This window comes from Muscardinus avellanarius (assembly GCF_963383645.1).
Source record: "Muscardinus avellanarius genome assembly, chromosome: 8".
NCBI lineage: Eukaryota > Metazoa > Chordata > Mammalia > Rodentia > Gliridae > Muscardinus > Muscardinus avellanarius.
The window spans coordinates 113,426,673-113,449,588 of record NC_137794.1 but is presented as its reverse complement, the minus strand read 5'-3'; the positions used below and the strand labels follow the sequence as shown (position 1 = coordinate 113,449,588).

General features: G+C 44.7%; 1 protein-coding gene across 1 annotated transcript in view; it reads right to left on the bottom strand.

Annotated features, from left to right (window-relative positions):
- The window catches only part of PACRG (parkin coregulated), a gene marked incomplete at both ends in the record, with an annotated part of 502,240 nt that overhangs the window by 17,397 nt on the left and 461,927 nt on the right, over positions 1 to 22,916 (bottom strand). The window lies entirely within an intron of this gene.

Genomic DNA, 22,916 nt, shown 5'->3' with positions numbered 1-22,916 from the left:
ACCCAGGCAGAACCCTGTGTTAAACAGCCATGCAGAGGCGATGGTGGAATCAAGGCACTATTGTGAGCAATTTAATGATCGCCTCCAGAAAGAGGAACCTTCGTAATGAATTAGTTTCCCCAAACCTTCCCTCCCACATCTCCACCTGCCCACCAGCTTGCTTCCCAGGCCCAGGAAGGAGCCGGCCAAGCTGACCCTGGGACTCCAGCCACTGGGCCCGGCCTTAAATCTGGGCTCGGGAGGGGTTATCTTCAAACTGGACGGTCTACAAGTGAGACCGTGCATAAAAAGCACTGCTATTTTTGGTTCATGTAAAAAGTGTTAACTTGTGAAATGTGAACATGATACCCCGCCATTGATGATTTAGCCTTGTGCTGGCATTTCTGCATTCTGGTGTCCTAGCCTTCGGGAGCCTTAAAGATGAAAGCGGCCTGGAGCTAAGTCTCTCCACCTGGAGCTGAAGGTTTGGAGGCAGAGAGATAAGAGATGGCTCAGGAGGTCCTGGGAGATAAACTTGCAGGATGTACGGGAGCGGAGGCTGGGCATTTGTTCTGGCTGAAGGGTAAAAGACCAGTAGCAGTGGAAACTAAAGTCTGCTATTAATCTTCGGCCAGGGACAGCGCAGACAGCTGCAGTGTGAGCCTCCTTGTAAACCCTGCCGATGACCTTAACCGAGACCTCGGGTCGAGCGGCGTTCAGTGGGCAGGCCGATATTGGTAAGCACGCTCGTGCCAACTTCGTCTCGAGGCGTGGGGATGAGTCTGCCCACCTCTTTAGTGAGTCATAGGGGAAATATCTTTTCGGGTGCTTATTTCAACTTAGCTAATGAAACCAAGCTTTGTGGCTGGAGGAAGTCAACGAGGACCTTGAGAGAGCATTGAAAGTTAGAAACGAAGCTTGCAAAAGAATTTTGAGTTTCTGCAAGGCAGGGAGCCTCTACAAAGTCAGCTTGATAACTGACACAGGCATCCAGTCAACGAAGGCAAATAGACTGACTTGGCTATATCCTTCAGCGCATGTGATCTTTAGTTCAGAATTATCTGGGTATTTCTCTTTCTTTATTCGCTTCCTTTTATGTAGTTCTAGCCTGATGGAAGGTAGAATGTTATGAATTAAGAAAATGCAAGTTGTTTACAAAAAGCAGTGTGCATCATGTAAAGTGGCTTCTTTTTTCATATCGAGACGCTACTTGCAGGTCTGATTACTGCCCTATCTGCAGTACCAAGGAACAAAACACAAGAAATAAATGGCCGGCTGCAGGTGTTAGCACGTGTCCTTGCTGTACTCTAGGGCGGAGTCTTCGGGAAATCACCTATTAATCCTACGCAGAACGACATAACAAGGCCCTAACATCACCAACGTTAAGAGCCCAATGACGCCGAAGAGCAGATTCCCGCAATTCCTGTTGCAGTTGTTTTCTGCTCAAAGGGACCCAAGTGACTGGCTTTCTCGTGTGCTCTACTAGTCTGCTTAAAAGCCTGGCAGCTCTAAGATGGCAGATTAGATGTTTGATAAAGGAGTAGACACAACTGTTTTCTGCTTAAAGGAACTGAATTGACTGGCTTTTCCATCTGTCCTACTAGTCTTCCTAACAGTCTGACATGGCAAATTAGAAGTTTCATAGAAGAACAGACTGTGTGGTTTACATTTCCTGCAGGAGTGAAAGGGAATTCCACAGACAGAGGGTCTCCACAATCTCCTGGTGCCCGCAGGACTATGCACGTGTTACCACATGTCCTAGCCGTACTCTAGGCAGTCTGTCAGGAAGTCATCTATTAATCCTATACAGAACTACATACAAGGCCCTATGGTATGAAGGGGGCAGTGTCCGGTGCAGAGGAGACAGAGGAGACCCTCACCGGGGCCTTGCTAAGGACACCTTTCCAACTGCAGAAGGTCAGGGCAATTCCATGGCACAGCGCAGGGCCTGGGATGCACCTGGTACGGGCGCCAGGTACGGGCACCAGGCAGCAGGGCTGTGAAGCCCGCTGATTCTCGAGCACTTCCGTAAGGGCATCAATGAAGACAAAGGTGACGGCAAAGACACTGGCAGTGGCCGCTCTTCCCAGGCCCCTGACACCGCAGTGTGCAGATGAATGCAGGGGTGTCAGGCGTCGGTAAGTGCGTGGTGAGCACAGCATCAGGGTTTGCTATTATTATAAAACTGGGACTGGTGCCTTCACCGGAGGCTCGAAGAACGAAACGGACTACTTATATTAACAGCCCAAAGCTGGACAAGCTCGGGTGTGCAAGGAAGCGTACTTTCTTCCAGTTCCCTACCAGGGCCAGTTCAAGGGGCCCAGGGGGCTCAGTCCTAGCCCAGTCTACCACTGAATGGATGAGGAAATTATCCAGAATGGGATCTGATACCAGATCTATCCCAAACTGAAGCCCAAGCTGTTTTCCTCGCAGTCCACCTTTGCTCTCAGAAAGCCCAGGTGACCTGGGAATTCCCAACAGTGGGCCCTGTAACAACACAGGATGGCGATGCCGCCTAATCTCTGTGCGTGTCCAAGAATGAATAAAAACCAGAGAAAACAAAAAAATTGGGGTGGGGAGCCTGGGATGCTTTAATTTTTTAAATGCACATAGCTTACAATTAAAAAAAACTTGTTTTATATTGAACTAGGTGACATTGCCAGTGTGCAGGCATTTTTGACTTACAAAACTTACAAAAACGTCACTTTCACAATTTCATATACATTTTAATTCTTACTGTGTACCAGACACTGCTAAACGTCTGAGTCCATTTAGCCTATTTAACTTGAACTCACATTAGTCCCCAGTAGACTTTCAGGCTGGTAGTGTTGTTTCCACGTTTACAGACGTGAAATCTGTGGCACAGGAAGAGCAAATCTGTGCGCCCAGCGTAGACCAAATGCTGTCATGTGCACACATGAACACATCACAGTGGCTCACGCACAACTACCACATACCAGTTAAAAAAATCTGTTAGAAATTAAATCACCATATGCAAAATAACTAAATATCATTTGAGGTGTTTTGATAAAAAACCGAGTTCAAGATGAAAGTAAGAATTTCATTTTAAAAACATTTCCTTTTGAGAGATTATTCAACTAAATGAAAATGGCTTTGTTTCTAGTCCTTTCTCTGTAGTCAACCATCTATCTATAGCTTTTGAAATAAATATGAAATTAATTATTAAGTAATTAACAATTATAATTACAAATTATAATTCTGAGTTCCTGGGATTGGTAGAATGTATATGTAAAGACAGTGCGGCTGCCATGCCAGAAAATTCACTGCAAAGGAAAGTAAAAAACTGGGACTTCCGGGAAGATGGCGACCGAGAAAAGCGGGGCTTAAGAGCCCTGCTAACAACCAATCTCCATTACCACAAAACCAGCGCCTTTCATAGCCAGAAAACACCATCACCAGAAAAACAAAAAAACCACCAGGCTCCAGAGAGAAAGCGGACTGAGAACAGAGCTCAGGGCCACAGAGGAGACACACGCGCCCGAGGACGCGGCAGCAGCGCCATACTGCCGGCGGCAGCGGCGAACTCATCGGACGGCTACAGCAAGCCAGGTGAGCCGCTGCGGAACAGCCAGGCGGGATCTTTCGGCGCAGAGAGGATTTAAAGCTCCCAGTGGCTGAACTCAGCACACGCTGCAGGGATTCAGAGTGGAAATCAAAACCAGAGAAGAAAAAATACGCCAGCCTCATGGCCGAGGGCGTGGCCGCGGCGCCATATTGCTACCGGCGGCGGCAGCAGCAGTGAATTCGCCGAATCCAGTACAGCTACATCTGCGTACTCAAGAACAGTGAGTCAAATTGCGGGCCACAGAGGAGAAATCCCAGTACTGTACCTCACTGTACCCAGTGAGGGAGTGGTGGTGGCAGAGATATCACACCATAGGAGAACGTGCAACCTGGCACCCCCCATAGTTTAAAACAGCCTCTATTGACTCCCTGGGTCGGAGACTCTGTGATACAACCCAGTAAAGGAGTAGTGGGGTCTGAGATACTACTGACTCGAGATCCAGAACACCTTAAGTGAAGTCATAGTGACCCAAGGGAAGAACCCAGAGAAGGCACAAGCATCCGAAATCATGGGAAAGAGGAATAATACTGGAGCAATGAATACCGCCCACAACCCCACAACATCAGAACCTGATAAAACAGAAAATCAGAGATTTCTAGAAGATCAAATCAGGAAAATAACTGTAGAAATAATAGAGGTGCTTCGAAAAGAACTCAGAGAGAGCCAAAAAGAGATAAAGGATGCAATTAATGAAGTAAAGGCCTCAATTCAAAGCACAAACAACCGATTAGACCACATGGAGAACAGAATCTCGCTCTTAGAAGATGAGCAATCCAAAAATGAACGCATAGTTTCTAATCTAGAAAAAAATATCCAACAGCAGGAATCTGACATTGAAGAAATATGTGCCCATCTTAAGAGAGCTAACCTAAGAATAATTGGAATAGAGGAGGGAAAAGAAAGTGAAACCAAAGGGATCAACAATCTCTTCAAGGAAGTAATAGCAGAAAATTTTCCAAACATAGAGCAAGAGGTTGATACACAGGTCCAGGAAACTTATAGAACTCCCTTTCGACGGGATCGGAGAAGAGGATCCCCACGCCACGTAATTGTCAAAATGACCAATGTGGAAGCCAAGCAGAGAATCTTAAAGGCAACAAAAACAAAGAGCCAAGTGACATTCAGAGGCAAACCAATTAGAATCACTCCAGACTTCCCAAACCAAGTCATGAGAGCCAGAAGGGCTTGGAGTAACATATTCCAAACTCTGAAAGAAAACAACTTCCAGCCAAAAATTTCCTATCCAGCAAAACTTTCTATCAAATTAGATGGAGAAATAAGAAGCTTCCATGACAAACAGAAACTGAAGGAATTTATGTCTTCAAAACCAGCGCTAGAGAAAATACTCAAAGAGATTAACTACAAAGAAGAAATAGGTAACACACACCAGAACCAGAGAAACAAGAGTTTCCATCCAACATTCAACTAAGATTGGTTATCTGTGGAGATTCATTACTTATGTTAGTCTTTTACCTATCTCTAAATTGTATTGTTTGCCTTTATTGTTGTTAATTTTTAGGATTTCTAGTTGGGATATTAATATACCTTCAGATATAGCATTTGGAAATATTTTATCCAATTCTATTAGTAACTTTTAACTCTGTTTACATGGTCTTTGGATATACAATATTTTTTTTTATTTTTTAGGGAGTTTGTATATTCTTCTGTTGCCTATGCCATTGAAATCATATCCAAGAAATCACTGCCAATTTCAATGTTGTGAGGTTTTATGACCCAGATTTTCTTCTAAAAGTTTATAGTCTTAAGATTTATATATAGGTCTTTTATCTATTTTGAGTTAATACTTGTATGTGGGATTAGGTAAGGGTCCAATTTTATTCTTTTCCATGTAATTATTATTTTTCAACAATATTTAGTTAAAAGAATATTATTTCCACCACCAAATGTTTGTGGAAACCTTGTCAAAAATAACTTGACAATATAGGGAAGAATTTAGCTCTACGCTTGTATTTAACTCCAATGGTTTATATATCTGCCTTTAGAACAGTACTACACTGTTTCAATTATTGTAGCTTTATATGGTTTGAAATCAGAAAATATATATCTGCTAGCTTTGTTCTTCTTCAAGATCGTTTTGGGTATCTAGAATTCATATTCCATATTAGGATAGATTTTTTTATGAAAAATAAATATATAAATATATGATAGTTTCACCAAAAAAACAGAAAAAAATATGCTCTGGTAAGAAAGAAAGCAAAAAGAAATATTGAAATGTTATCTTTAAATCATCAAAAGCTTGGCATCAGACAAATGAAACTGTTATGTGAGATTATCAATTTTAATTTTGGATATTGCTATAATACTAGATGTCAACCACTAAGCCAAGCATGGGAGGGAGGGATGGGGAGAGAATGGGGTGGGGATCGGGTGGGGGCTGACTGGGCGAGGTGTGCATGTATGTCTACAAAAGTTTGTATCCCACTATGATGTATGAATACAGTGCACGAATAAAATAAAATTAAAAAAAAAGAAAGTAAAAAACTTATATCGACTTTTAAAATTATTTTTTTTCTTTTGAACTCTCCTCTGTGGTTCCCTTTTCTTTGGGCTGCCATTTTAAATTTGGGGAAAACAAAAACCAAAATTGACAAATCAACTTTTATTGACTAATTTTAAATGTAAATTTTGTTTTTTTGTAATTTTTTTTGCTTCTTAGTGAAAATAATATGTTTATAGGTATAATCCCTTACTAAGTCTAAGGTTTTTCCTCCCACTATAATATGCTTTTTAAAGTGGTTTTATAAAAATATTTCTGTAGGGGATATAAAATCATATTACGTGACATAATTTGTTTTACTCTCATGCAATTTCATAGAAACATACATAAAGCAGCATTAGAGCAGATTAACTTTCTTAGATGAGATTAAATTCTCATTAATATATTTTTAATGTTTTATGAAAAATATTTTAATATGAAGAGGTATAATTTCCCCATATATTCTACTATAACTACATTTTTTGTTTCAGATAATTTTCATTAAAATATCTTCTGTTTCCTAACCAAAAAAAGTTAATTCTTTTTTTCTTAAAGAAATAATTGGGTCATATTCTGTAATAGCTATTTGAGGTATCAGGCTAGTTAGTATCTTGGCAAAAATAAAATCTAAGTTGGAACTGAAAAAAAGAAAGTGCTAGAAGATATTATTTCCCGGCTTTATGAGAATACATAAAATATGGCTAGCACTGCTATTTCCTTTTCATACTTCTCTTATATTCATGTTGAAAAAAACACACATGGGTTTTCTAGATCCTCAGATAGTTTTCAAAAGTGATTAAGACACCATAAAAAACCTCACAAGACTGTAGTCTATATTCTATCTATCTTGTATTAAAATGGAATACTTTTCAGTATTTGTGTGAAAGTTATACCTTTTAGTTACCAATATTTTTCATCTCACAGATCATGGGTAAGTAACAAAAGAAAGTCTCAAAAGTCCTATTTCCAGAATTTAGGATGCAAGTCCCCACCACGTGCACTCTGCTCAGAAGGCTGTACTGTCCCGGCACCTTATACAGCCTCTTCTACCAGGGCTGAGAGGGTGCTGGCTTTGTCTCCAGCGCTCCCACCCGTGCAGTAACTGTGTGACTGCCCCGACTGCCCTCTGCGCTGTTGCGGTGTGTGCACACATGGCTCTGTGTGTGCACGCGGTGCTGCGCTCACTGGCTGGAAGGGTTTAGCACTTCCATCGGAGCTGGAATCAATAGTTCATTATTGATTGCTGTTCATGACCTAAGTGCCATTAAAATCTCCAAAGAACAAGATGGTTCATAGGATTTTCTAGAAACTACGTGCTGTGAAACCTTTCATATTAAGAATACGAGAGAAGTCATGGGAAATCGTTTGCTTGTGACTTAAGTAATCCCTTGATAAACTGGGAAGGTTTACATATTTGTACTATGTTTGATTTTACATTCAGGATCAATTGGTATCTGTTTTTATCTTTGCAAAACATCCTTGCAAGAGTGTGAGATTCCATCTTCATTTCAATGGCCCTGGCCAGGAGGTAATATCCATCTACCCTAGTGGATTTATAAGAAAAGAAGAAAAATATTTTAAAAGGAATTAGAAGAAACAGAATTTTGAACTGATTTGGCTTAGATTACTCACTATTATTAGAGAATACTAAGGCAGCCAGTTAGGGAGTAGAAATGGCTTGAATTGTGCACTATTTAAAACAAATATGAGCCTAGTGTCATGGCGTATGCCTGTCATACCAGGACTTGGGAGACTGAGACAGAGGATCGCAGGTTTGAGGCCAGCCTCAGTAACTTAGAGACTCTACTTTAAAAAAAAAATGGAAAGAAAGAAAAGGGCTGGGGGATATAGCTCAGAGGTAGAAAGCCCCTGGGTTCAGTTCTCAGTACAAAAAAAAAAAAAAAAAAGATTCTGATCAGCACAGAGAGATCCAAAAGGCAGACTCAAGCTGCAGCCGCAGCCGCACCTGGCCCCATCCCTCCCGCTCCTCGACTTTGAACAACGTGCCGAGCTCCGTGTGCCTGAGTTCATTCAGGCCAACATCACTGCGGTGTGCAAGGCACCAGGCTCCACGTTCTCTGAGTCCAGACATAGCAACAGCCTCTGTGCCGTCATCTGTTGGGAGTCTTTTGGTGTTCGGTGTTGAATTGTTCTTGAATGAATAAATTACGCATCTAATCTTTTAATGCAACCGTGAGGCAGGTGCTACGATTCTCACCCTTACTTGGATTTGAGGTTATATACTCTTAGAGAAAGCAGGGATTTCCCCAAATTCAAATGGGTAAGCTGAGGCAGGCCCAGGTCTGCTGGGGCAGGGGTGCTCTCCATCCTCCTCCAGTGGCTGTGAGCTCTGGGCTCGGCCTGCCTCTCCACTGGCTCCATCGGCACAATTTTCACAGGCCCGAAGAGGCAACGAGAGCTTTCAGATCTGAGTGCTGATAAACACCTGTGGTCCCCTGGAAAATTCTTCCCTATGAAATAGATTATGAATAGAGCCTAAGCCCGTGGAGAAGGTCTTTCAGTGACTCTGTGTGTGTGTGTGTGTGTGTGTGTGTGTGTGTGTGTCAGGCTGGAGGTTGGGGGAGCAAGGCTCAGCCCGCCTGCACCACCTCCTCTGCCGTCTTGACTTACCAGCTCAACTTGACCTTACTCTGGCAGCCTCATTCCCTGTTAGGTAATGGAGGGCGCCTCCCAGGCTCCCCCTGGGCCCAGCGTGGGGTCAGGTGGGGTGTCCTTATGCAACGTGCGGCACACAGTCAGACTGACGTAGAGGGTATTTTATTATTGCTGTTGTTGTTTAGAATGGAGCCAGGTTTGTTATTTAACAGAACACCACTGCAGAACTAATAGATTAGAAGGCTTTCTTAACTTTCATTTCATTCTGTTTCAAACGTAAGCTCAAGTGTTTATAAAAGAACTAAAAGTAAAACTTGTAACCTCGAGTATTTAGGAAAAAACCCTAGAGAAACATTGAGAAAGTCAATGCAAAAAAATTATAAAAGAGACACTGACATGAAGTTGATACGAGAAATAAAACTACTCTTATCATTTCTGATGACCTAAAGGGTTTTGGAAGTATTTAGGGAAAGAACTGCATAAACAAAGACATCTTTTAACCGCTTAGCTCCTGAAGTACCTGCTACTAGTCAAGAGAGTCAGTAACTAGAACAAACAGTACAACCAAAGCCACGGAGAGCACTCGGGATGACGCAGCCCAGGCACACAGAAGCGGTGGCTGAGCTCGGCCTCTGCTCCTGGGTGGCGCACAGAATAGTAGACCTGTTGGCACCTTCTGCGCCCTTCCAGCCTCCTCTCCAGAGGCCCAGCATCCTGGGCGCTGGCTGCCCTGATGCTTGGCCTCTCTGCAGGAGGGAGGGCTGCTTTCACTCCTGGTCCTGTTCTTCTGTTTTTCACCTGGCAGTGCAGTTAATTCTACTAATGAAGGGAGAGCTGATTCACCCCTCTGCAAGCCACCGCAAACAATACCTAGTCCTAAATCCATTCGTGCTTCCCTTTAGAAGGTCCTTGATGATTGTCTGTATACATACACAGCATGTTGTCCTTAGTTTAGATATCACATAAAACTAATCTAGGCTCTCTGTATATTCTGGGAAGGTGACAGGAAAAAACTGCTCAGTAGCATTTGTGATAAAAGTTCTCTGTGTATTATTTTCTTAGGTAATCAAGAACCGATTTTATGCTCAAATTTCAGGTAAAGTAGCACATAAAATGGCTCATCATTATACATTTGGCCATATGGAATTCTTTGTTTTATTAGTTACTCTTCAAAGGTACAGTAACAGCGAAACTCTTGGCTACTCATTTAAGTTTCAAACACAGGAGGATGTTAATAGTCACAGGTTGGGAAGTGCTTGCTACGGGCTGCGGGTTAATAGTCTTGCACCAAAGAGTCAAGCTCCCTGTCTTACAGGTGAGGAAACCGAGGCTGAGAAACTGTAAGCGCTTAGGCCGAGAGCCACAGAGGCACGGCAGAGCCACACCTGGGCGCAGGTCGGCTTGGCTCTTGACAGTCTAGCGTCCACCTTGACTGTCCATTGGCTACAGAACACCAGCACCAGAGCACGGCAGGGCAGAAGTGCTTCCTTACACACCATGCTTGTGATCTTGTGACAAGTACAGAAGGTAAACGTACAATTAAGAAAAAGACCCGAGCTGGGCGTAGTGGCGCACGCTTGTCATCCCCGCGCTTGGGAGGCGAAGACAGGAGGATTGTGCAGGTTTGAAGCCAGCCTCGCTGGCTTAAGAGACCCTGTTTCCAAATAAAAATATAAAAATAGGTCTGGGAGTGTAGCCCGGAGGTAGAAGGGCTTCCAGGAACCCCAGTACCACCAAAAATAAAAAATAAAAAATAAGACCCGAAAATCTCAGTGTGATTCTATGACTTGCCATCATCACAAGCTAAGTAGCTTTTATGGGGGAAAAACATGATGATACAGAATAAATACTATTTGAATATGACTAGATTCTGTGAATAAGAGAGAAGAGAAAGAGCCTGAAGGCCAAGTATCTGGAAACCAGTTCCTTAACATTTAAGAAAACAGCAAAGCAAAAGAAATCATTTCTGCCATAGTGCCATTCATTTTGCAAATCACCAATAACCTCCAAACCATACACACTTGCCTGGCCACCAGTATATATGCCTGTGCCAAAGTGTCCAAACTCTACACACTGCACTAGAGGCGAAGTGTAATCTTAGGATCCTCATTCAATTATTTTCTGTGTTAAAGGGGTGAAGAATAATTGCATGCATTCAGCATGAGAAGGGCTGGGTTATATCCCATTTCCAGTGCTTGTTAGACAAGTGCTTCCTTTCAGACGTTGAAGAGCATCTTTGTAAATTGCCTGCGGTGTTCTTTCTAGGTGATTTTATAATAGAAATGAAAAAGAATTTAAATAGAATCAGGTGGCCAGGCGTGGTGGCGCACGCTTGTAATCCTAGCACTTGGGAGGCTGAGACAGGAGGATCGCAGGTTTGATGCCCGCCTCAGCTACTTAGTGAGGCTCTCAGCAACTTAGTGAGACCTTCTTTCCAAATGACCTATAAAATTTGTCTGGGGGTGTAGCCTGGAGGTAGAAGGCTCCTGGGTTCCATCCCTTGTGCCCCCCCCCACACACACCAGGTGTAACTAGGGGTCCTAATGACTGTGAGGCAGAAAATGGGTGCTTCAAACCTGGCTGCCACCCAAGAGCCCACTGCGTGCAGACCAGAGGCCTCGGGGCCACGTGCGTGCAGAGGCTGCTGCTGGGGACGCCCAGGCTCCCTGCTCGAGGGTGGGGAAATGGGCCTGGCTGTTTGTTGGGAGGCTCATCTTTCTCTTTCTGAGCACAGGGTGAACAAGGCTTTATAAACGTGCATGTATCTGGACTGCAGGCAGGGAAAATCAAGGGCGTGCTGTGTTTTGTTGTTCCACCTATGGGGAGCCCAAAATGGAATGTGAACCTGGCATTTCTCCACAACTCTGTCCCAGGGCTCTTCCTTTTGCAGCATTATATCATTTTGAAAAGTCACTTTCATTGCAACAAGCCACCAACCAATAAATACAGAAACTTTAAGAAAGTTGGATGGAAATCATTCATGTTCCATCTCCTTGGAAAAGAGAGAATCAGGTCTTTAAAGCAACACACACATGCATAAACACATATACATACACGCATATGTACTTATGCATGCACACACATAAACAAATACACAGATAGGCACACGCGTGTACATGCACATATACACGGGCATATAAACATTGGTGCAACTGCCGATGGCATATGTGTATTTATTTATACAGTTTTACAGTTTTCAATTGTGGAGTATTTACCCTCGCAGAGTTTTTGGGGAGGGAAGATTGATGTGGAATTCAGTAAGAAAGGTCTTTGGTCGCAGATGACCCAGGCTCCCATTCAAAATTAATAATTGTTACATTTTGCACGGATATGTCACTTACTCAGAAGACAATAAGCTTTTCCTACCACAGATTATAATGCTCCTTTTGATTCTGAAACTTAATTGCTTCTCCTTCTTTTTTTTTTCAGTACTGGGGCATTCTACCTTCAAGCAGCACTCGCAGCCCTATTTTTATTTTTATTCTGTATTTTGAAGCAAGGTCTCACTGAGTTGCAAAGGGCTGCACTCAGTAACTGAGGCTGGCCACGAACCACGATCCTCCCAAATCCTAAGATTACAAGTGTGTGTCACCACGCCCAGCATCAGTTCTTAACTAAGTTAAAATTTCTAATTAAGTAAAGGAGGTTTATGTTCATAGTATAGGCTTTAAAAGTTGTTTCCATAGATTCTCTTTAGGACTCCAAATTCGATGGCTATTTCCACCTCTCTTGTATTCTCTCCTGAACAACATTTTACTACCACCTGTGCTATTATATGCAGTAAACATAAATGCTCTGCTTTATGTATCAATAATAAAATTTGCATTATTTTCCTAAAAACAGCAACACGCACTGATATTTCCTGACAATCAATATTTATGGACAATCCACACCAGCTTTATCATCCATACCAATTGTAACAGATGTTAGTTCATCGTTTAGTCTCGGAGATTTTATAAACCACTGAATAATGAACTCACATCCATTCCAAAAGACACGGACTATAAAATAGTACGAATTGTCAGTAAATAGTTGTTCTGATGAAATATTCCGTTCACCCCTCCGCTTGCAGAGCCATCCCGTTCTAAAATATGCATAATTTGTAGACAGAAGGATAATTTTCTTATGTCATTTACATGATAGACATGAAATGGCACTTCCTTCAAGCTCAGGACTGGAGTGCAGGCGAGCAGCCCTGTGGAGCAGACGGGGAGCTCAGTGGCTGGGTCCTTCCAGCATCCTGGCAGGACGTCCAGGTCCCTCCAGGGGACAGCGACATACACCAACCGGCGTGCGCGGTGCTGCCACTGTGGGCAATGTCTTTGCTGGGTGCTGTCATCTACACGACAAGTTTACTGTGGCGCAGAGTGGATGCTTCCTAATTGGGCCTTGGCCGCGCACCGGTGACAGCTCTGCTCCATGCCACGGGTGTCCTGGTACCGCTGTGCGCCTGCACCGGCCCGGGTCTCAATCCTCCCGTGACAGTTGGTGCCTTCTCTTCCTTGGGCTTCGTTTCTGCTCTAGCTCCCTGGCTGGGCCATCTTTCTAATTGCTTCCCTGGCAAATGTCTCTGCAGTGACTCTGGCTCCTTCCAACGGGGATGAGCTGCGGAGATTAAATTAGAAACCTGCCCTACCTTCTCTTTGATGTTGGGAACTGAGGGCTCAATGGCTCTTAGCAGAGTCTGCCCTGACCTCCTGGGGATTCAGTGTAGCAGGGAGGAGGGCATTAAAGAAATGTGGCCCTGCGGCCTCCCCTGCCTTGGGACTTGGGGCCTGCTGGCCTGGGAGGCCCCCGAGGCCTGATGGATGGAGAGAGAGACAGGGAAGAGGGTGTGCAGAGGCAGAGCGCGGCGTGACAGGCTTCGGGGATGAGGCCAGCTGAAGGTGTTCAGAGACTGACATCAGTGCCACACAGCGGGTGAGGGCGAGGGGGGCTGGGGACGGAGGCAGAGCCAGGTGACATGGCCTTTGGGTGTGAAAGACTGTCACTCTAAATCTCAGCGTCAAATAGGAGGCCAAGGAAGCTTTCAAACAGGCACAGTGGGTCTTATGCTTTGCCCGTTGTTTGTACAAGCTTTGCTGGGGCTGAGCTAGATGTCTGCTGCGCTGTCCAGGTGCTGTGGGATTTCAGCGGCTTGGTCCAGGGTAACAGAGAATGGAGACAGGTTTTGGAAGAAGAACTTGGCGTTAAGTCTGAGAAAGTGAGCAAGGGATGTGTTCAGATTGCTGGACTGTAATCAGGGACATGGAGGGAGGACAAAGTTGGGAGGGACAGGAAAGGGTAGGAACTTGCCTTTGGACACATGGACATCGTGTCCCCGGAGGCATCTGAGAGGAGGTAGGCGGCACTACACAGCTGGACCTCCACCACTGTCACGGGTCGCAAGAGCAAGGATGCTCACGCCTGTCACACAGTCGTCCCGTGCAGTGTTTAGAACTATCTAAACCAAGTGGGCTCAATCTGCTAAACACACCAAGACATTACTGAGTGGTTTTAACAATTGCTCCTACCCGATTCTCCATTTGGGGCTCTCTCTGGCGGACCACAGCTGTTCATCGTTGTGGGGAAAACAGCAATCTTGTTTGGGGAGGGAGTGGCGCAGGCCTTAGTACCCGGCTGGGAAGGAGCCCCTGGCTCCTGTCTGAAGGAGCTGGAGGTCTAAGAGCCAAGCTTAGTCCATGCTCCAGCTCCTGACCTGGCTATGGGCTGGCCACAACCCCCTAAACCCGGACTTTAAAAGAAGCAGAAGGGACAAATAATCTATAAAATTGTTTGCAATTTTATAATCCTATATTTGTTTGGGTTGTAACCACTTAAAAACAAAATAAGTCTATTTATTAAACTCTATCAAATTTGTTTCTGTTGGGAATATCCAATAGCGATCTATTTATCTATGGCACTGTGCTTGTGGTATCCCAATGTAGAAACTCTAATCCTCATCAGAACACACATCTGCTTTTCTGCAGTTAATTCAATGAGTAGACTCCCATCATTTGGGGCCATGATGGCCAGTTACAAATGACGAGATCTGGTCCCACTGCCACCTCTTCTGAGTCAAGCTTCTTTTGGGAAATAATCAAGAATTTTGTGTACATGACTACAGAATTCAGTCACTAAAACACACACCTGGCACAAACAGAATCATGAAAGCTTATGTCCTTTTCTTTATATTAAAATCACATACATTTGTGAACTGGGCATATGTAAGAAATAACCTACAGCCAGGCGTGATGGCGCATGCTTGTAATCCCAGCATTCGGGAGGCTGACACAGGAGGATCGCAGTTCACGGACAGCCTCAGCTACTTAGTGAGGTCCTTTGCAACTCAGTGAGACCCTGTTTCAAAATAAAGAATAAAAAGTAGAGCTGGGGTTGTAGCTCAGAGGTAGAATGCTCCTGGGCTCCATCTCAAGTACCACACACACAAAAAGAAAAGAAATAACCTTAAAATTAATCTAAATTTGACTTTTTTATGAAACTTTCAATGTCATGTGATCAAGTGTATACCATGCTCAAATGATTTTTGAATTAGACATACAGAAAAGGTACGAACGCCAGAAATGGTGGAAAGCGCGTGCATTCCACTTGAGCCTCGTGAGGGCTTGTTTGATCATCACCACCGACATTTACACGTGCTTACGCAGAATTCATACCAGCGTCCATCCCTTGTCGTGGTGGCGATCAAAATGGGGAAAGGTGCCTGAAGGACTGGGGAGCAGGCCGTGGGGGGCCTTGACCTCGTATTTGCAAAAAGAAACCGATACTTCTGATCCCACACACACCGTGAGCTGGGCTGAATCTTCTCACGGCTAACTTCAAAACCACTGAAATGAGTTTCCTTTCATAGACCATCAGGAATAAACGTTTTGCAGAGGGCAAGCTGGAGACTCAGGAGGGAGCGGTGGCGTCCAGCTTTGTCTGGAATTGCCCTTCTTGGCTCAGAGAGGATGAGCTGAACCCATGATCACTTGGAGGGCTGCTTTGCTCAGCGGTGTCTGTCTCCGTGTGTATTCATATGAACACACCACCTCGTAGGCGCTGACTGTGATTAGTGTCACTCTGGTGTTTTCTTCTTCTTAGTTTAAATATCTTGTTCTAGCCAGGTGTGGTGGTATACACTTGTGCTTGTATTCCCAGTACTTGGGAGGTTGAGACAAGAGGATTGTAGGTTCGTGGCCACCTTCAGCAAACTAGTGAGGCTTCTTCAATTTAGTGAGACTCTGGCTCAAATAATAGTAATAGTAATATTATTATTAATTATTAATATTATTATTAATAAATTATTATTATTATTGGGGGCTGGTGCTATAACTCAGAGTAGAATGCCCCTGGGTTCAATCCCCAGTACAACCCCCCCACAGAAATAAATAATCTTGTTTTTTTGTTTTGTTTGTTTTAGTACTGGAGATTGAGCCTAGGGGGATTCTGCCTCTGAGCTCTACCCTCAGCCCTTTTGATTTGGAAATAGGATCTTGCCAAATTGCTGAGGCTGAAAACTCCAACCTGTAACCCTTCCTGTTTTAGCCTCTCAAGAACTGGGATTACAGGCATGTGCCAACACATTCAGCTGGTTTAAGCATATTAATATTATCCAGATTCTTTATTCAGTGAGGAAAAAAATATACTCTTTATTTCAAGTGATCCAAACGTTCTTTTTTTTTTTTTTTAAAGGAACAACAACAACAACCCTGGAATATTTAAGTTAATTCTTTCATTCCTAATTATTTAATCTGCAATATTTTTAAACATTCTTGAAAAACCTGATCTACTTCTTGTGGACATGATACTCATCTGATTTTATCTTGAAGATTTAAGAGACTTTATTTTAATAAAAAAGGAAAGCATGCTGTCAATATATTGGTTAAAGCTAATTGAATTTGGAGAGCATGCTAAAATTGAGTAGGCCTCATTTCTTTTCCTATGTTGTTAAATTAGTAGATCAAAAGGTTAGCTCAATGTAGCTTGACGTATACAGTGTATTTCAATTACATATCATTATTCTATGAATGCTGCATTTTGCTGAGAATATAATTAAACAGCTTACATTATAAATATATTTAAATTTTATATGAATTTATATATAAATTGAATATATTAAGTTTCATTTTAAAGTGACACATTTCAAAGTTCATTTTCTAAAGAGCTTGCTATATATTTCTACTTCTGAAATTAAAATGAAATTAAATGTACATTATCCAGATTTCAAAGCAAAAAACAAACAAAAAAACAGATTTCATCTTGCTTTTCAGCTGCTGTTACTTTTTAGCCCTGTGCTACTGAGCTTCGATTTCCCCTACTTTTCCACTAGTTTATAATGTTGCAAGTTCCCTCTTCCTAGGGTACTGCTCCGGATCCCACCCGCTCCGCTGTTCCCCACGCCACACAGATGCCCTGACCACTCTCACCTCTGTGGATGAGGCTGGCCCCAGGCTCATGTGTGGTGGTGGTGGTGGAAGCCGAGGAGGCGGGGCTTAGTGGGAGGACTTTAGGTCTTTTGAGGCGCTGCCCTCAGGAGGATTAGGGTAGTTCTCCTGGGACCCTGAGTTGGATCTCGGGGCAGTGAGCTAATATAACAGAGCTTCTCCCTCACTCCGGCTGCCCCTCTTGTGATGTGATTGCTCCCTCTTGTACGCGATGCGATTCGCCAGGACGGGATGCAGCCAGGGGCCCTGACCAGAGCCAGCGATGTGCTGTTCCCTCTTTCAACCTTCAAACCTGTGCATTAATCTCGATTCTTTTCTTGTCCTGGGGATTGACCCGGGGACAGTCTACCTCTGAGCTATATTCCCAGCCCTATTTTGTTTTTCAATTTTGAAACAGGGTCTCCCTAAGTTGTTGAAAGTTTTGCTAAGTTGCCGAGGAGGCCTTGAATCTGCAGTCCTCCTGTCTCATTCTCCCTCGTACGAGGATCACAGGCATTGGACACAGTCGTGGTGGTTAAATCTCTTTTCTTTATAAAGCACCCAGCCTCAGTTGTTTCAGTACAGTAATAGAAACAGACGGGCAGGACTGTGTTGGAGCAGTCTCCAGTCTTCCCATAGGAGTTCAGGAGCTCCCTGATGGTATCAGCAGGCATGGCTCCCTCCTGGGACTGTTTCCCTGTGGCCTGTGGGCTCCTCTCTGCCACCTTCACTGCAGAGCAGGGCACCCGGCACTGGTGCTATCTTCGCCTTCTGTTTGCCCACATTTGCTTGCTGGCTTCTGTACCTGGAGCCCCCTACCCCACCTCCAGGTGTACAAACCCCACCCTTCCCTCTCATCTCAGTTCAAGTCACACCACGTTCACAATCCCTTGACCAGGACAAACCTCTTCTCCTCAAACCCCTCAGTGATTTAATTTGCTCCTCTCAACTTCATTCCTATTGTAAGTTGCTGCTCCACACATCACAAACGGAGCATGTATGTTTCCTCAAAATTCACATGCTGAAGCCCACACCTCCAGAGTGGCTGCATTTGAAGATGAGACCTCGACGGAAGCAATCAAGGCTAAACAGGTCACCTAGGCGGGCCCCGATCTGACAGGATCGGCGTCCTCACGAGTAGAGGCAGCCTGCTCTCCGCACATGCGTGTGCTGCTGAGGTGAGCTCCTGGGAGGACGGGGTGGGAAGACAGTCATCTGTGCGCCAGAGCAGCGCCCACAGCACCCGCCAGTGCCAGACCGTAGGCGGGCATGTGTCTGCATGCCTGTAATCCCAGTACTCCAGAGGCTGAGCGAGGAGGCTCACAGCTCGAGGCCCGCCTCAGCAACCTAGGGAGGCCCTCGGGAGGTCAGGGAGAGCCTGTTTCAAAGCAAAAAAATAGAAAGGGTTGAGGGTGTAGTTCAGAAATTGAATGTTCCTGGTTCAACCCTTAGTATCACAAAAAGGGGAAGCAGAACTTGATCTTAGGCTTTGCACCTCCTGAACTGTGGTATCAATACTTTCTGATGTTTAAGCTCCGGTCTCTCTCTGGTATTTGTTATTGCAGATGCTGTGAACTAAGCTGAGAGGTGGTGGCTGTCCTCTTCTTAAAGTGAGCGTTCATTTCATTCTATTTGTGTGTGTGTGTGTGTGTGTGTGTGTGTGTGTGCGTGTGCAGTACTGGGGATGGATCCCAGGGGCATTCTACCTCCGAGCTACTCCCATCCCTATATTGTATTCTTTATTTTGAAACAGGGTCTCACTGAGTTGCAGAGGGCCCAAGTAGCTGAGGCTGGCCACAAAGCGCGATCCTCTTGTCTCAGCCTCCCGAGTACATCCTTACTTGGCCTGTCCTACCAGCCTGGGGCTGAGCACAGCGTGACCTCTCTCAGTCCAGCGTAAGTTTCAGGATGTGAGGCCTGCTGGCACCCGTGAGGCCAGCTGAGGCGTGCCTGGGGGCACGAAGCCGAGGTCATATGTGGGAGCCAAGGGCGGAAAGCACTATGGCCAGAGGTGCGGAGATCTGCAAACAGCAGGGAAAACACGTTTTCTGGGGGTGATAGACGCAGCCCCTAGAGTGGCAAACCTGTATCCCATCACACAGTATGACAGGGGATTCTGGGCAGGGCCGGGTGCCTCAGATCTGCCCCCTGGGGAAGCCTGGAGCACACGGGAACGCAAGGCGGGCGAGGCGGGTGGCCTCCTACGTGGGCCCGGGTTAGGGACGCAGAGACAGTGGTTCTCCCCACATCACTGAGCACCACCGAAGATCTGGCTGTGGAGTGGTCCCTGCGCCCACACGACGCTCCTCCAGTCGGCTGGGAAACTGAACTCATTTGAAAGTGACTATTTTGAAACCAAAGCCAGCGCAGCACTGATAATCTAAGAAAAAGTAAGGGAAGGGATAGTGAAACTTACGAGAGGAAGAACAGTCACACAAGTGACAGGAACTGCCGAGAATGATGAAGCCTTCGCATGTTTTAACTATGATTAAAAGGCTAATAAATAAAGTGGACGAAGTAGTCACAAACTAGGGATAGAATCCTTAAGCAGAAGTGCAGACTCTCCGGGAAGAGGCAGCAAGACAACTTGGCAAAATGAAAAGAGAGTTGAGCAAACTTAGGAAAGAAGCGTAAGAACAGCAACCACAGACATGCAGGTGAAGGGAAGGCATGGAGGAGGCCGGGCACGGGAACTCAGGAAGACGCCGAGAGATTAGGAAGCGCCGCAAAACCAAACCAAGAGGGAATTTAAAATGGCTGGCAGGCCGGGCGTGGTGGGCACGCTTGTCATCCCCGCGCTTGGGAGGCGGAGACAGGAGGATCACGCAGGTTCGAAGACAGCCGTGCTGGCATAAGAGACCCTGTTTCAAAAATATAAAATAGGTCTGGGAGTGTAGCCCGGAGGTAGAAGGGCTTCCAGGAACCCCAGTACCATCAAAAAAATAAAAAAATAAAAAATAAAATAAAATGGCTAGCAGGAAGACAGAGGGGATGGAGGCACAGGTGTTCTAGAAGCATGTCAACTGGGCATCTGAAAGAGGAGAACTATACCGGAGCAGAACACAGAGTAGAAGCCTTAACTAAAGAACTTATTATGAAGAAAAAGAAGGCCTGAAGCTATGTCTCAGTTGGTAGGCCTCTATAATGAGACGCCTTGGACTGGGGAACAAGTGTGCTGCTCACGCCTGGGGCTGGGGGGTCTGAGGTTAACTCAGCGTCGGGCGAGGCCCGTGGCTCACAGCTGCAATGACTTCTGCGAATCCTCAGAGCAGAAGAGCAAAAGGGACTTTCTCAAGTCTCCTATAAGGAAGGGCATTCATCCCTCCCTTGGGGACAGAGCCTTCGTGGCCTAATCTCACCTCTTAATGCTGTTCACTGGAGATTAGGTTTCAAGATAGATACTTAGGAGCAAAGATACGCAGACCACAGCAACCCCCGTACTGGAAAAGCACACTGTGTGCCAGGGAAAACTGACCCAGAGCTCGCAACGCCAGGTGCCAGGCCAGGATGAAGAGATCAGAGGCTGGTCTGCGCCACATCCTCCCTTCCTTTGGATATCCGGCTAGGAAGAATGCCAAAGAGAAAGAAATGGCCACATCAAGTCTAGGGTAATCCCAGCGGAGGAGAGTGCCCAGCGAGTGCCCATTGTTGGGCTACGTGCTGGCTATGGCTCCAGATGGAAAGCGATGCCCTCCGCCTGTGTCTGGAGACCCTGAGTGTTCAGAGGGTGCATCATTACTCCTGGAATGTCAAGGAGGGACTAGGGGCTCATCTGAGCAGGTGATTGCCTGCTTCTCCGTGGCCTGCAGTTGCCAAGTGTGTTCTACCTGTGAGCTATACCTCCAGCTCTTTTTAATTTAAAACAGGGTCTTTCTTTTCTTTTGGTGGTACTGGGGTTCCTGGAAGCCCTTCTACCTCCGGGCTACACTCCCAGACCTATTTTATACTTTTTTTATATTTGCAAACAGGGTCTCTTAAGCCAGCTTGGCTGGCTTCGAACCTGTGCAAACCTCCTGTCTCTGCCTCCCACTTGTGGGGATTACAAGTGTGCACCACCATGCCCGGCTAAAACAGTATCTTTCTAAGTTTCTGAGACTGACCTCAAACCTGTGATTCTCCTGTCTCAGCTTCCCAAGTACTAGGATTACAGGCATGCCCCCCCACACCCAGTCCGTCTCATTACTTATTGTGTGGGGCTGGGAAGGGAAGTGAACCCAGGGCCTCCTGCACACGAGGCAAGTGCTCTACCACTGAGCTACAGCCACAGCCCACTTTTCAGGCACTAATGAAGAGGTAGATGTGTGATTTGTGTGAGACTGATGGGAAAATCTGGTGATCTGTGTTATCTCACCAAGACACAACCTATGTTAGTGAGTTTTAAGTATAAAGAAAACTAATTGGGCAGCCACATAAAAGGCCAAGGCACTTATAAGAGAGAATTGATGTCGGTCTCAGAATTCTCCACAGTTACGCTCAAGGCGAGAAGACAGTAGAGACATACCCATATAAACTAAAGGAAATAAAATGGTGTCAGAGATCTTAGATCCAGCAAGACTGTCCCTCTAATAAAAACCTAAAGGCAAAGTTTTTTTTTAAAAAGAGTTTTTGTCGTTGCTGGGGCATTCTACTTGTGACCTATACCCCTAACCCTTTTTACTTACTTATTTACTTAATTTATCATTTATTTTGTGGTTCTGAGAATTGAATCCAAGGGAATTCTATCTCCAAGCTACACCCCCGGTCTTATTTTATTTTTAATTATTTTGAAACAGGATCTGACTAAGTTGCTCAGGCTAGCTTTGAACTTGCTATCCTCCTGTTTCGGGCTCCTGAGTACTGGGATTAAAAGCATGTACTATATATATGTATTTTTTTGAAACAGGGTCTTGCTAAATTGCGGAGGCAGGTCTTGAACCTGAAATCCTTCTGTCTCAGCCTCCCAAGTACTAGAATTACAGGGGTGAGCCACTAAGCCCGGACAGTTTTGAAAAACATTGATCTTTGGAGAATACCGTTTCTCTCCTTTATGAAGAAATGACCAGAGGCCAGAACGCAGGCCACGTGGGGAGGACAAAAGTGGCCACTGCTTTAAATATGTTGGGTCAAAGAATAAGACCAAAGCGACAGGGAGATGAGGGCGGCAAACGCGATGAGTGTGAATGCGCTGGGTTGAATGTTGAAATCCTGTAACCAAGAGAAAAAGGGGAGAGAAGGGGAAAGAAGATGGGGCGCTAGTTAACTGGCTGATTGCTTTATTTGTAAATGGTTGGGGTCAAAGAACATCATTTGAAGCCAAAACACGAGTATTACAGAAATGAACGTATTTAACAGAAGCAAAGGTGAACACCAAGTGACTTGATCTTGTTTAAACAACTTGTAGGTCAAAGAGGAAATACAATCGAGAATTATAAAATGAATAGAAACAACATAATAAAAATACTTCCTATCAGAAGCTATAAGATGCCACTCAATACTCATAGAATAATGCATTACATTAAATTTTTATATTATTTAAAAATAAAGAATTAAATAATTAAACTGATTCAAAGAGTTAGGAAAAGAGCAACAACAACAATAAAAATGGAATGAAATAAGCAATTTTTAAAAAGCTAGTTACTTACAAGGCCCCCAAAACAGCAGAACTATAAAATTTTCCCAAAAGATGATTTTTGAAAGAAAAAATTTAATGAAATGTATAAGCCAATAGCTAATGAAATCAAGAGAAATGGAGAAATATGTAAAAGAAGACAAGGCGGGAGGGAGGGCGATGACACGTAGCGGAGCTCACCGGAGACACAGGACATCGCGCGCTCAATTCCGTGCCAATAAGGTT